This window comes from Portunus trituberculatus, chromosome 21, assembly GCF_017591435.1.
Source record: "Portunus trituberculatus isolate SZX2019 chromosome 21, ASM1759143v1, whole genome shotgun sequence".
NCBI classification, from domain to species: domain Eukaryota; kingdom Metazoa; phylum Arthropoda; class Malacostraca; order Decapoda; family Portunidae; genus Portunus; species Portunus trituberculatus.
The window spans coordinates 2,878,270-2,892,338 of record NC_059275.1 but is presented as its reverse complement, the minus strand read 5'-3'; the positions used below and the strand labels follow the sequence as shown (position 1 = coordinate 2,892,338).

General features: G+C 40.3%; 1 long non-coding RNA gene across 3 annotated transcripts in view; it reads right to left on the bottom strand.

The window, feature by feature from the left end:
* Positions 1–13,203, bottom strand: part of LOC123506934 — an 18,360-nt gene extending 5,157 nt beyond the window's left edge. For 2 of the 3 annotated variants that reach the window (XR_006675552.1, XR_006675553.1), the window contains exons 1-6: positions 13,031–13,203; positions 11,343–11,521; positions 11,024–11,216; positions 9,143–9,254; positions 892–1,136; positions 423–526 (exon numbers count right to left, since the gene is read on the bottom strand). This is a non-coding gene — a long non-coding RNA (uncharacterized LOC123506934). Of the gene's footprint in view, positions 1–328; positions 527–891; positions 1,137–9,142; positions 9,255–11,023; positions 11,217–11,342; positions 11,522–13,030 lie in introns of those variants that run through there. The other variant, XR_006675551.1, reaches the window with a different exon arrangement.
* Between the last annotated feature and the right edge of the window lie 866 nt (positions 13,204–14,069).

The following is a 14,069-nucleotide window of genomic DNA, read 5'->3' as shown; positions in this document are numbered from 1 at the left end:
GAGGATATAGATGGCACTGTAACCAATGTAAACAGGGGAGCCAGGCCCATGGAGATGCAGATGATAAAAATGCCTTTGGGACTATGACAGCTGGGAGGATAAAGTAGTGAAAGGCTATTTCCCAGCTTTAAGGAGCAAAAATGAATATGCATAGCATAATCACAGTGGAAATAGAAATGTGCTGAGGTTGGGAAAGACTCTGTGCAGCAAGGTTTGTCTTGGTGTGTGCATTTAAGGGTCATGCTGTCAGTTTAGGACGCAATGTGTATTGGGAATGAAAGGAGAAGTGTTACTTACAAAATAAAGGTACATGTTACAAGACAACAACTTTTTTTGCTGCATTGGTTCTGAAAAGTCTTTATTCTACAGGATTATGAGATGTGGTTGATATATCTGACGGGATAAAGATTTATAACACATACACTGGGTAGTCTTGCAAGAAAGTGACAGCTTCATCACTGGGGCAGTCAATGTCTACATACATCTTGATATCAGCAATGGATTTCATATATCAGGATTCATCACTCTGTAAGAAAATGTAGTTTTTGTAATACTGCGCAGTGTTGATGCGGTTAATAAAGATATTTACAGGGACAAAATTACTGTTCTTCCTGGTGGGTATTGATGCATTATGATTAATATGCATTATTTTATTTATTTATTTTTTTTGCTATAAATCGCTCTGCTCCTTGTGGTGAAAGTGATTAAAGAAAAATTGGAAACTAATTTCCAACAGACACTAATGGCAGATTACGAAAAAAAATAGAAAAAAAAAAAAAAAAAAAAAATAAATAAATAAATGTGTATGTATTTATTTGGTGTCCCAATTAGAAAAAAACAATCTTCCCAGTCCAACATTTATTCTTTTCCTAGTCGAAAACCATTGCTTACCTTTTGAAAGCAAGTTCTGGCATTGTTTTTCCACTTGTTCCTGTGACCGCCAAACAAGTAGGAAGGTAGCATCGAGAACGTCAGCCATCTCAGCACGCGCTCTCTTGTCCTCTGTTGCCAAGTTCGGCCCTAATACTCTTTTGATGGTTTTCTTGCATTCTCTCATCAACTCCAACAGCAAAAGAAGTTCATCCTTAGACCAACTTGAAGTACACTTTGGGATCTTGGGAAGTGATGGTTCAAAGCTGTAGAAGTAAATCAAGGTAAGTAAGTAAGTAAGTAAAAAAGAAAAAAAAAAAAAAAAAAAAAAAAAATCTAGATAGAACATATGTATCAATTCAAATTGCATTTCCACAAGGCTTTCCATTTTATCCATTGCAGAGTCATAAGTTCAGGTGGTTCTTGTAAGGAAGATATGGTCTCACCAGCCTTCTTAATAAGAGTCTGCTGACTTGAAAATAGTAGACAGTAGATGGAGTCAAGCGGTGGCGAGCAATGCTATTAGTTTTCTTGCCTCTCTCATGTCTGTGAATAATATCCAGCTTCACTTCAAGAGTAAGAGACTTCCTGGTCGTCTTAGCAACGTTACGCGACATTGCAGGGCGTTTGGTGGCATGTTGAGCGAGGGAGTGCTGCAGACTGAGTGATTCCCGTGTCCTCTCTTCCCGGTTCCCTTTGTGGTCTCATTTATACAATTGAGCAGCTGCAGCCTGCCCTCTAAAGACAACTTCTACTACTTCCTACACTACACTACAACACCTTACACTTTTACACTCTCTTCAAATCAAAATTTAATAATGGCTTCACCACGCCCTGCCTCGGAGTCCCCTCTGGGAGGGACCATAAATGTCCCCAGGTCGGACTGCCCCTCTGCTGTCGACCTTGGGTGTCTTGACACTTCATCTAATACTTTCACTATCAATTTCTGCAACATTCGTGGCCTTCGTTCTAATTTTCAATCTGTGGAACACCACCTCTCCTCTACTAAACCTCATCTTCTCTTCCTAACGAAACACAGTTGTCTGTGACTACTGACAGCAGCCCCTTTTCTGTTCCCTCCTACTTGCTCTATCCTCATTTTCAATCCAAAGCTGGATGTTGCGCATACGTGCGTAACGACACCACTTGCTCTCGTGCCCACAATCTTGAATCTTCAGAATTTTCTACCATCTGGCTAAGACTTCAATGTCACTCTCTAACTAAATTCATCTGTGCTGTATACCTCTCACCTAATTCCTCTGACTATGTAAAATTCTTTGACTATTTGACTTCCAAGGTGGAGCACATCTTATCTCACTTTCCTTTTGCTGAGATCTCCATTTTAGGGATTTCAATGTTCACCACCAGCTTTGGCTTTCATCTTCTTTCACTGACCAACCTGGTGAACAAACCTTCAACTTTGCTATCCTTCATGACCTAGAGCAGCTAGTGAAGTTCCCTACCCGTATTCCTGACCGCCTTGGAGACACGCCCAACATTCTTGATCTTTTCCTAACCTCCAACCCTTCTGCTTACTCTGTTAAACTTTCCTCTCCGTTGGGCTCCTCCGACCACAATCTAATTTCCGTTACCAGTTCTATCACTCCAGTGCAGCCTCAGGACCCGCCTAAGCGGAGGTGCTTCTGGCATTTTAACTCTGCTAAGTGGGAGGAACTAAGGCAGTACTATTCTGATTTCCTTGGGATGATTATTGTTTTCATGTCAGAGATCCTTCTCTTTGTGCCGAGCGCATAACAGAGGTGATTATCTCTGGCATGGAGCTATACATTCCTCATACTTTCTCTAACCCTAAAGCTAAAAAGCCTTGGTTTAACTCTGCTTGTTCTCGTGCTGTCAATGATAGAGAGCGGCTCACAAACGGTTCCGTAGCCATCCAACTGCTGAAACTCATGCCCTATATATTTCTGCCCGTAATCATGCCAAATCTATTCTCCAACTTACTAAAAACTCTTTCATCAATAGAAAATGTCAAAGTCTTTCCAATTCTAACTCCTCTCGAGATTTCTGGCATCTAGCCAATAATATCTCTAACAACTTTACTTCTTCGTCTTTCCTCCTTTACTTCATCCAGATGGCTCTACAGCTGTCTCTTCTTTTCTAAAGCTGAACTCTTCGCTCAAACCTTTGCTACCAACTCAACTTTGGATGATTCTGGGCATATTCCTCCTACTCCTCCACCCTCTGACTACTTCATCCCTAAAATTAAAATTCTTTATAAAGACGTTTTCCTGGCCCTCTCTGGCCTTGATTCTCGGAAGGCTTACGGTCCGGATGGAGTCCCTCCTGTTGTTCTCAAAACTGTGCTTCCGAACTCGCTCACTGCCTGGTCAAACTCTTTCATCTGTGTCTCTCTACTTCTATTTATCCTTCTTGCTGGAAGTTTGCTCACATTCAACCTGTCCCTAAAAAGGTGACCACTCCAATCCTTCTAACTACCGCCCTATAGCTTTGATTTCCTGCCTTTCTAAAGCCTTTGAGTCTATCCTTAATAGGAAGATAATGAGGCATCTATCAGCTCACAACCTTCTCTCTGATTGCCAGTATGGTTTCCGTAAAGGCAGATCTACTGGTGATCTTCTTACTTTCCTAACTGAATCTTGGTCATCCTCTTTTAGGGACTTCGGTGAAACCTTTGCTGTCGGCCTTGACATATCGAAAGCCTTCGATAGAGTCTGGCACAAATCTTTAATTTCTAAACTACCCTCCTACGGATTCTATCCTTCTCTCTGTACCTTCATCTCCAGTTTCCTTTCCGATCGTTCTATTGCTGCTGTAGTAGACGGTCACTGTTCTTCCCTAAAACTATCAACAGTGGTGTTCCACAGGGTTCTGTCCTATCACCCACTCTCTTTCTATTATTCATCAATGATCTCCTAAATCTGACTCAATGCCCTATCCACTCCTATGCTGATGATACCACCTGCATTATTCAACAGCGTTCAACAGACGCCCAACCCAACAACAATTAAATGACTCAAGGCGAGATGCTATAGGACGCCTAACTTCTGATCTTTCACTTGTTTCTGATTGGGGCAGAGAAAACCTGGTTTTGTTCAATGCCTCAAAAACTCAATTTCTACAACTATCTACTCGACATAACCTTCCAGACAACTATCCTCTCTTCTTCAATAACACTCAACTTCCCTCTCCTCTACATTAAACACACTCGGTCTATCCTTCACTAAAAATCTAAACTGGAAATTTCACATCTCTACTCTTGCTAAATCAGCTTCCAAGAAGTTAGGTGTCCTATGGCGTCTTCGTCCATTTTCTCTCCCTCCCAGCTGCTTGCTCTGTACAAGGGCCTTATCCGCCCGTGTATGGAGTATGGCTCTCATGTCTGGGGGATCCACACACAGCTTTACTAAACAAGGTGGAATCTAAAGCTTTTCGTCTTATCAACTCTTCTCCTCTAACTGACTGTCTTGATTCTTTAAGTCACCGCCGCAATGTTGCATCTTTATCTGTCTTCTACCGCTGTTTTAGATGAGCTGCTGCAGATGCTGTTATTGTTTTGAACTAGGAGTGAGTGAGTGCTCTGCATTTTGTCCACGAGAGGAGCTGGTGTATTCAAAAGCCTGTTGGCTTACGTGATATGGCGGGGCTTTCAAACTTGGAAAAAATTACCTGGATAAAAGTTTGTTAAAGCGAGTTTGGTGTTTGTTAAACGAGCAGATGGTAGTAAAAGGAAACGTTCGTTGTAGCAAAATTTCATTGTGTGAATGTTCGTTGACGTTAAGTGGGGGTTGCCTGTATTGAAATGCCACTCTTATATAAGTCAACATTTTATATGATAGTCCAAGTATCTTACTTATGTGTTTTTTGGGCTCAGATTTTCCTGTATGATCACTCCCAGATCTTTTTCCTCTTTAGTTTTCATTATTTGTTCCTCTTCCATCAAAAAGTTCCATACCAGTCTTCTCTTACTTTTTCCTAGTTCCATTATGTGACATTTCTTGGCATTAAACTCCAATTTCCACTTCCTGCTCCACTCATAAATCTTGTTTATATCTTCCTGCAATAGCAGACAGTCCTCTCTGGTTTTGATAACCCTTAACAGTTTTGCATTATAAGCAAATAAATTTATATAACTGTTTATCACAATGTGAATGTCATTTACATAAATCTGAAACATAATGGGGGATAACACTGACCCTTGTGACATTCCGCTAGTTACTTTCCCCAAGATGAGTATGTATCCCTGATCACAGTTCTCATTTCTCTATCCTTAAAATAATCCTTTGTCCATTCTACCAAAGTTCCTCGCAGTCCTCCTATGCTCTCTATTTTCCAAAATAGTATTTCATGAGGGACTTTATCAAAAACCTTTTTAATATCCAGGTATACTGTCTTCAAATCCTGCTATAACTCTTGAGTAGAAGCTTAATAAGTTTGATAGACATGACCTCCCTGTCCTGAACCTAAATTGTCTGTTCGATATGACTTGCTCCTTTACTAGAAATTCAACACATTTTTCTTTGATAATTATTTCACATAATTTCCCCAAGACACTTGTAAGTGACACTGGTCTGTAGTTTAGTAGTTCACTTGCCTTTCCTCCTTTAAATATTGGTATTACGTTGGCTCTCTTCCATTCTAGTGGAACTTTCCCTTCATTTATTGAACTTGTAATTATTTCCCAAATTGGATCCAGTAGTTGCTCTTTACATTCTTTTAACACCCAGCCTGATACACCATCTGGCCCCATTGCTTTTCTGACTTCCAACTTATCCAATAATCTTCCAATATCCTCTTTGTGCACTGTGATCTCCTGTAATCCTTGGCAATCCAATGTTCTATTAGGTTCTGTGAAATCATCTGCAGTGAATACCATTTTGAAGTTCTCATTCATTATTTCACACATTTCCTTCTCTGTTTGGTATGTCTTCCCTTCTTTAATTATTTTTTCAATTGTTTCCTTGTTCTTTGTTTTGCCATTTATAAACTTGTAGAAAAATTTTGGGTTTGTCTTTGCTTTTATTCATCACGTCTTTCTCCACGTTTCTTTCTTCCTCCCTCCTTACTCTAATATATTCATTTCTGGCATTCTTTGTACTGCCCTCTGTTATAATCATTTCTCTTTTTTATGAGTTTCTTGCACGCTTTATCTTTTGCCTTTTTAGCTTGTATGCATCTAGCATTGTACCAAGCATGTATTTTTTTCTTAACTCTATAAACAGGTACAAATTTTTTTACTTCATTATATTTCTGTAAGAATATGTCATATTTCCCTTGTACTGTCTTTCTGTACATAATACTTCTCCACTCAATATCAGCAAAATAGATCCTTAATTTTTCAAAATTCACTCTTGCATAATTTAATCTCTCTCCTTTGTAATCCTCTATGTAACTTATCTTCCTCCTGAATTTGCATCTCTAATGTCATATGATCACTTCTTCCCATTGGACTAATGTATTGTATGACTGGAGGGGGCTCTGGTTTCTTTGTGAATACTAGGTCAAACAATTATGTTTCTTCTTCCTCCCTGTACCTTGTTGACTCCTCCACTCACTGATCCATTGCATTAATCATAGTCAACTGTAACACTTTCTCACTCCACTGTCCAGCATTATCCATTACTTCCGTGTGTGTGTGTGTGTGTGTGTGTGTGTGTGTGTGTGTGTGTGTGTGTGTGTGTGTGTGTGTGTGTGTGTGTGTGTGTGTGTGTGTGTGTGTGTGTGTGTGTGTGTGTGTGTGTGTGTTTACCTAGTTGTAGTTTTACAGGGCCTGGGCTTTATGCTCGTGTGGCCCCATCTCCATATCTACACTTATCCAATCTTACTTTAAAAGTATGCGCACTCGTTGCAGACACTACTTCTTCATTTAAACTGTTCCATGTCTCAATACATCTTTGCGAGAAACTATATTTTTTAACATCTCTCAGACATCTTCCTTTTCTCAGCTTTTTACTATGCGGTCTTGTGCTTCGGATGTCATATTCTTCTCTCAGGATCAGTTTCTCATTATCCACTTGGTCCATTCCGTTGATCAATTTATAAACTTGTATCAGGTCTCCTCTCTCCTTCTTTGTTTCCAGGGTTGGTAGATCCATAGCCTTTAGTCTCTCCTCATATGTCATCCCTTCAAATTCTGGAATCATTCTTGTAGCCATTTTTTGTAGTCTCTCCAATTTCCTTATGTGTTTCTTTTTATGAGGGGTCCACACTACTCCTGCATATTCCAATCTGGGTCTTATTATAGTACTTATCAATTTCTTCATCATTTCTTTGTCCATGTAGTGAAATGCTATTCCAATATTCCTTAGCAAATTATATGTTTCTCTAAAAATTCTATCAATATGGCTTACTGGTTGATTGTTTTCTTCCATCGTCACTTCTAAGTCCTTTTCCTTTTTAACTTTCTCCAGTTCTACTCCATCTCCCATCTTATAGATTCCCACAGGTTGTCTTTCACTCTTTCCCATTTCCATGACATGGCTTTTGTTCACATTGAATTCCATTTCCACTTCTTACTCCATTCCCATATCTTATTTAGGTCTTCTTCACGCACGTGTGTGTGTGTGTGTGTGTGTGTGTGTACCATGTGGGCTTTTCAAGGGAATTTATGGGCTAAAGGGGGTACTTTTTTGCGGTACCTCCTATCTCAAAGCCCACCCGCTAGGAGACCGTTGCCCCGAGTGAGGAAGCCCAACCTACACTCAGACTGTGGACAGGATTTGAACCTGTGCGCTTGGAGAGCTCGCGGACCCCAAAGCACGCATGGTTTCACTGTACCACGGTGGTTACCATTGCTTCATGATGAATCACTCACACACACACACACACATGCGAGTAGTGTAGTGGTTAGCAAGCTCGACTCACAATCGAGAGGCCCAGGTTCAAGTCCTGGTGCGGCGAGGCAAATGGCCAAGCCTCTTGATGTGTGGCCCCTTTTCACCTAGCAGTAAATAGGTACGGGATGTAACTCGAGGGGTTGTGGCCTCGCTTTCCCGGTGTGTGGAGTGTGTTGTGGTCTCAGTCCTACCCGAAGATAGGTCTATGAGCTCTGAGCTCGCTTTGTAATGGGGAAGACTGGCTGGGTGACCAGCAGGCGACTGAGGTGAATTACACACACACACACACACACACACACACACACACACACACACACACACACACACACATGGCCCAGTAGCTCAGTGGTTAGAGCGCTGGCTTCACAAGCCAGAGGACTGGGGTTCGATTCCCCGGCCGGGTGGAGATATTTGGGTGTGTCTCCTTTCACGTGTAGCCCCTGTTCACCTAGCAGTGAGTAGGTACGGGATGTAAATCGAGGAGTTGTGACCTTGTTGTCCCGGTGTGTGGTGTGTGCCTGGTCTCAGGCCTATCCGAAGATTGGAAATAATGAGCTCTGAGCTCGTTCCATAGGGTAACATCTGGCTGTCTCATCAGAGACTGCAGCAGATCAAACAGTGAATCACACACACACACGCACCGTGTAGTGTAGTGGTTAGCACGCTCGACTCACACTCGAGAGGGTCCAGGTTCGAATCCTGGAGGCGGCGAGGCAAATGGACAAGCCTCTTAATGTGTAGCCCCTGTTCACCTAGCAGTAAATAAATACAAGATGTAACTTGAGGAGTTGTGGCCTCGCTTTCCCGGTGTGTGGAGTGTGTTGTGGTCTCAGTCCTACCTGAAGATCGGTCTATGAGCTCTGAGCTCGCTCCGTAATGGGGAAGACTGGCTGGGTGACCAGCAGACGACCAAGGTGAATTACACACACACACACACACATACGCATGCATGCACGCACGCACGCACACACACACACACACACATCATGAAGCAATGGTAACCATGTCAGTTAACCACACACACCATTGCTCATAAACTGAGCAAATTCTTTTATATCAAGGCAAATTTTCTGAGTATTTTGAGCTCGTAACCCAAATTGTTCCTAAAGTGAGATGCTTATATCCCAAGGCACCACTGTACATTACAGAAACATGCTCCTGAAAGGAGGAACATTACTGATGAAAAACTTAATTATATTTTTAATCAAGACTTGGGTGATTTTTTGTATGATTTGCCATATCCAGATGATGATAACCATGATTCTGCCACTGATGATGATTCACAATTTGACATTGTAGATGATGGGTTGGTAGAGATCATTCTGCATAACTGCCACATAATATGTAAGTTAAATGGCAGCCAGAAGAACCGCTTGAATTTAAATTACTCTTGACTAAGCAGCTAAAGTAATTTAAAGGAAATTTAAAAGAAACAAACTATCAAAATTAATCCTTACCAGTCGAGTCTACTTGAACCAGCTCCCACGGCTCCTTAACCTTGCTGCGTCTCACTGCAGTGGGCTGTGTCTTCACTGGGTTGTGCTTTTGGCACTTGGGACACATGGCAACCTGAAGATTTCATTAATTTAATTGGGAATTCTTCAATATATACATTAAAGTTAAAATAATGGAGCAATAAAAGTACACGCTAGTATGTGCCAGAAAATTACAGGTAATTGACAGGTTTTCCCAAGTTTCTCAAGGACTGGTGTCTGATGGCCACCAGGTGCAAGTAGCCTCATACCACCTCAGGAAACTTTTTGGGGGAAGGGGGCACATAACCATTCTTTCCTGACACTGCAAAACCTTGAGTAAGTGTCAGCACAGAACAACAAATATTGAGACAAACTGCAAAGGTACAGCATTTAGTTATTCACTATAAGAGAGAAAAGTTGATCAGATGTGGCTATATTGACAAAAACTGTGGGAAGGAAAGGTACGTATTACATCCAAAGGTGAACATATATAATAATAAGGTATCATTAATTTTTTGTTGGCTGCATCCATCCCCAATAATTCTGGTTTGTGAGGGTTGTCAAGTTTTACATGAAACCAAAAATCACTATAGTCCTTCTACTCTAAAATGGCTCCTGGGTCTCAGACTAATGGACTTAACAGTGTTGCTGCTACTTTTCCTGGCCACCTCCACCCACCAACTCCTGTTTTTTTTTTTCTGCCATACCAAGAACCATAGGTTGTACAATATGTACAAATGTATGCATGTGTAAATGTAGGTATTTATGTATGTGTATCTATACATGCATGTATGTATTTATGTATGTATGTAAGTATATCTAGAGAGTAATGGGGTTGGGAGGCGAGATCCATGTATAACTTTCGCCTGATGTCAGGTCAGGATGCCAGAATTGCCAGAATGCAAATATTTCCACCATGCTATGATGTATAGGTTGCACTCAATATACATACATATATATATATATATATATATATATATATATATATATATATATATATATATATATATATATATATATATATATATATATATATATATATATATATATATATATATATATATATATATATATATATATATATATATATATATATATATATATATATATATATATATATATATATATATATATATATATATATATATATATATATATATATATATGAGAGATGGGGCTGTGTTCCCAAGGAGGTCTAGGCTTACCCCCATCCTGCCATCCCCACAAGCAAGACTTGCTACCATACAGTCATATGATTTTATTTTTCTCTTCTATTTCCATCTCTTTACTTATACATTCCATTCATTACACTGAAATATTTCAATTTAACACTATTTGCCTACCAAAGATCAAACGTGGTAGTGAATCATTCCTTCACTCTATCTCATAGCAACATCAGAAAAAAGTGTGTCACATTTCTGCTTTATACTATTACAATATTAATTCAATTACATAGGTCACTGTTCATAACATGTTGCAGCTTGTTGATGATATTATTAATTTTATGTGAATAATACATGTTTTCTGTTGATCAACATACTTATCACAAGGACAGCTTACGGTTTTCCTAAAGATTTGACAACACATTCCTTGATGACACTATTCACACTGAGACTCAGGAGCCATTTTAGAGTAGAGAGACTATAACAGCTGGACTACGGTTAACATAATAGAAGAAAATACTTTGCTCATCTCTAGATGTATTAAATGAAGGTATAATTATATGTTATTTGTATAGTAAAAGGAAAGATTATCACATTTAACACTAAGGCATATGAACCACATCCTTGTGTTATCTCACTATGAATGGGTAACATGGGCCAGAACAAACAAAAAACAAGATACTTATAGAGTAATACATACATAGTGCTTGGTGTCAAACTGCATCTTTCTCCAGATATACTCCTTTGAAATTTTCGTGTAAGTGGAGTTCCAGCCACTGTGCTCTCCTGTTGGGCTGGTGTGAAAGATATTCAGCACCTTCTCAAGCTGCTCAGATTCCTGACCACCTCTCTTTTCTTGCTATCTCTGTGGCCAGTATAATACAAAATCTTCTCTGAAAGTAAAATGAAATATAGTTTACCTAAGGATGCTATATATTCCAAATTCAAGATAACTTGAAGATCCACATCTTTCTCTGCTCTACATGCTTATTCAAGAATTAACTTTTTAAGCTACTTACTTTCTGGATCCCATTGGAGAAGAGATGACTGCCTCCTAACTTTCTGCTTCTCCATGCGAGTAAGGCCTCGTACATGGTTCTTTGTCATTTGGTAAATGATAACTCTTTCCTGCACAATGTTCTCTTGGGTAAATCATTTCCTGCATTCCTTTTCATATTCTTCCTCAGACATTATTGAACTGTAAAAGAATTGTACAAATCTCTAAACAAGAATATATTTTTACTCTTTCACCAGTCTCTATTCTGGACAAAACAAATTTTTCCGTTAGTTTTTAGCCATCTAACCTAATCAAGCTAAGCTAATATAACCTAACAAAAACTAAACCAACTTAACTTAACTAACCTAACATTACAAAACCAAACAAACCTTGCTTCCCAAATGTCCTTCGAGGGCACACCTAACAACTCCCCTTCCTTGACTAGGTTATAATGTTGGGTTTGGTTAGTCCGCCTTTGGGGTTTTCATAGAATGTAGTGGATATTGCTAGAGAAGTAGTGAATTGTTGGCAAGTGACAACACTACTTAACAATAACAAAAGTGATGCTCGCCGCGGTTGCATCCAGCCGTCACCTGCACCATCAAAGTATTTTCTGAGATTCTGTTTATAATATTTTGTTGATTTTGCAATGCACATTACTCGGTTTAGTGATGCCCCAGCCAAAAATCCTGATTTCCTATTGTTCCCCAAAGACCATTGGGAATGAGCAGTGGACATACATTGTAAGTAGTTGGAAAAGTCATAACTTGAATATTAGTTTGCATGGCATAGCCTATTATGCTATCAATCAATTCACTACATTTTTCATCAGAATAACATGAGCCACATGATTCTATAGTTGGGTGAAATGAAGGAAGAGAGTGGGGAAATTTTTTGGGAAAAAGATTGGTTGTGCTGATGCTTGAGTTAGTATCAGTGCTGCCAGGTGCAGGGTGACTACTTTGTTTTAGGGTCATTTGAGCACTATCAGGGTAATCTTATTTCATTTTAGGATAGTATTATTTCATCACTGTACATATTACGGTAAAGTTTCTAACATGTACCTACATACATATAAATGATCTTTAATAAATAGATTTTTCGCAATTCAGCTTGGTAGCACTGGTTAGTATGCTGCTGGACTTGGTAAGTTGGTGTACAGTGTGTGATCAATTTGTCCTGAACACACACACACACACACACACACAAACCTTGTAAATACATATCTTAAGCAAAAGCTGAAGCAGTTGTCTAGTGGTTACTCAGATCAGCTATGTGCACGTGTCGGACTGTCAGTGACTCGGTGCCCACTGCTACTGGCTGAGTTCTAGCGACCCCCGGCAACCCCCAACCCATGCAGCTGAGAGGTAGGTGACGGGATGTCTATACTATGGTAGTGCCGTTTCAGCCACCCTCGCCTTGTGATCAGTTACAAATCCATAACACACTGCTAGAAGCTTGTGGACTAGTACTAACAAGTATCGACACAATATATCAGAGTGGTAGGAGGTGGAGGAGCGCAGTGACGTTAATGAGGGAATTAGACTTTGTGAGTCTTCAAATATTCGAGTGCTGTCGTGGCTGAACGTTAAACTTCCGCGGAATAAACCTTCAACGACACATAGTACAGTAAGAACGTGAACTTAAGCACATAAGTGTGGTGTGCATTAAAAAAAAAGGCCCACCATGAACTGTTATAAAGCTACTTACTCCACGAAGTTACCAAGAAATTGTCAACGTCCAGGACAGCTGCAATTCGCGCGCCATTTTGATCTTGATCTTGATCTTGATGGTACAGGTGACGCAGAATTTCTTCTGGGTCAGGCCTTTGTATCGGCAGCTCCTGTAGGGAACATAAAGAACACCAGACAACAAAGAGGGCAATCACCATCTTTCACACCACTAGTTCCTGCATCTGGCACGCCACATTCTCTCCAGGAACTCTTTCACAGCCTCAATCATCCTTTCATTCGTCTCCCCACACAGTCCCAGCAGCAACACCATCCATTCCCTTCCTGTCATCTCCACTCTGTCATGCCCCAGCTCCCTCAGCACCACTTGCATCATCTCATACCTGTCTCTGGCATACTTCACACACTCCACCACCACATGTTCCACTGTCTCATCCTCTCCCAAGTCACACATCTGGCACACTTTGCTGCGGGACTCTGACCATCTATAATTCCTTGCATTCACATCCATGCACTGTGCCCTAGCTCGGAAGAGAAGATCACCACCCAGGCTTCCGTCATACCACTTTTCATACATTGGGGCCTCTTTCTCTCTATACCATACCAAGGTACTCTTTTGCTCCATCCTATTTCTCCAGTCATCCAGTCCCACACCTTTCACTACTCTGTCTATCTCACTCTTCCACTTCCTTACATCCCATTCTCTACCTTCTCCATTTCTAACAATCATACTCCAGTCTCTCTCTAAATGTCTTCCTTCTACCTGTTGAAAAACCCAACTACTTACTAACCCACTCTTTGCTACCAGCCTGACACACCTCTTCCCCCACTTGCTACTCCTGACATTCCACAGAAACACTTTTCTCACTATCCTTGCATCATTCATTCGTTCTAACCTAGCCTTATACTTTAGGGTCGCTTTCACATATCTCTCTCTAAAAGTGCTCCAACCCATATCACCCCTAAGGGCCTCTACTGCTGCATATCTAGGTGCATTAAGTGCCATTCTTGCAACTCTATTCTGCCCTATTTCTAACTTATCTAGTTCACTCTCATTC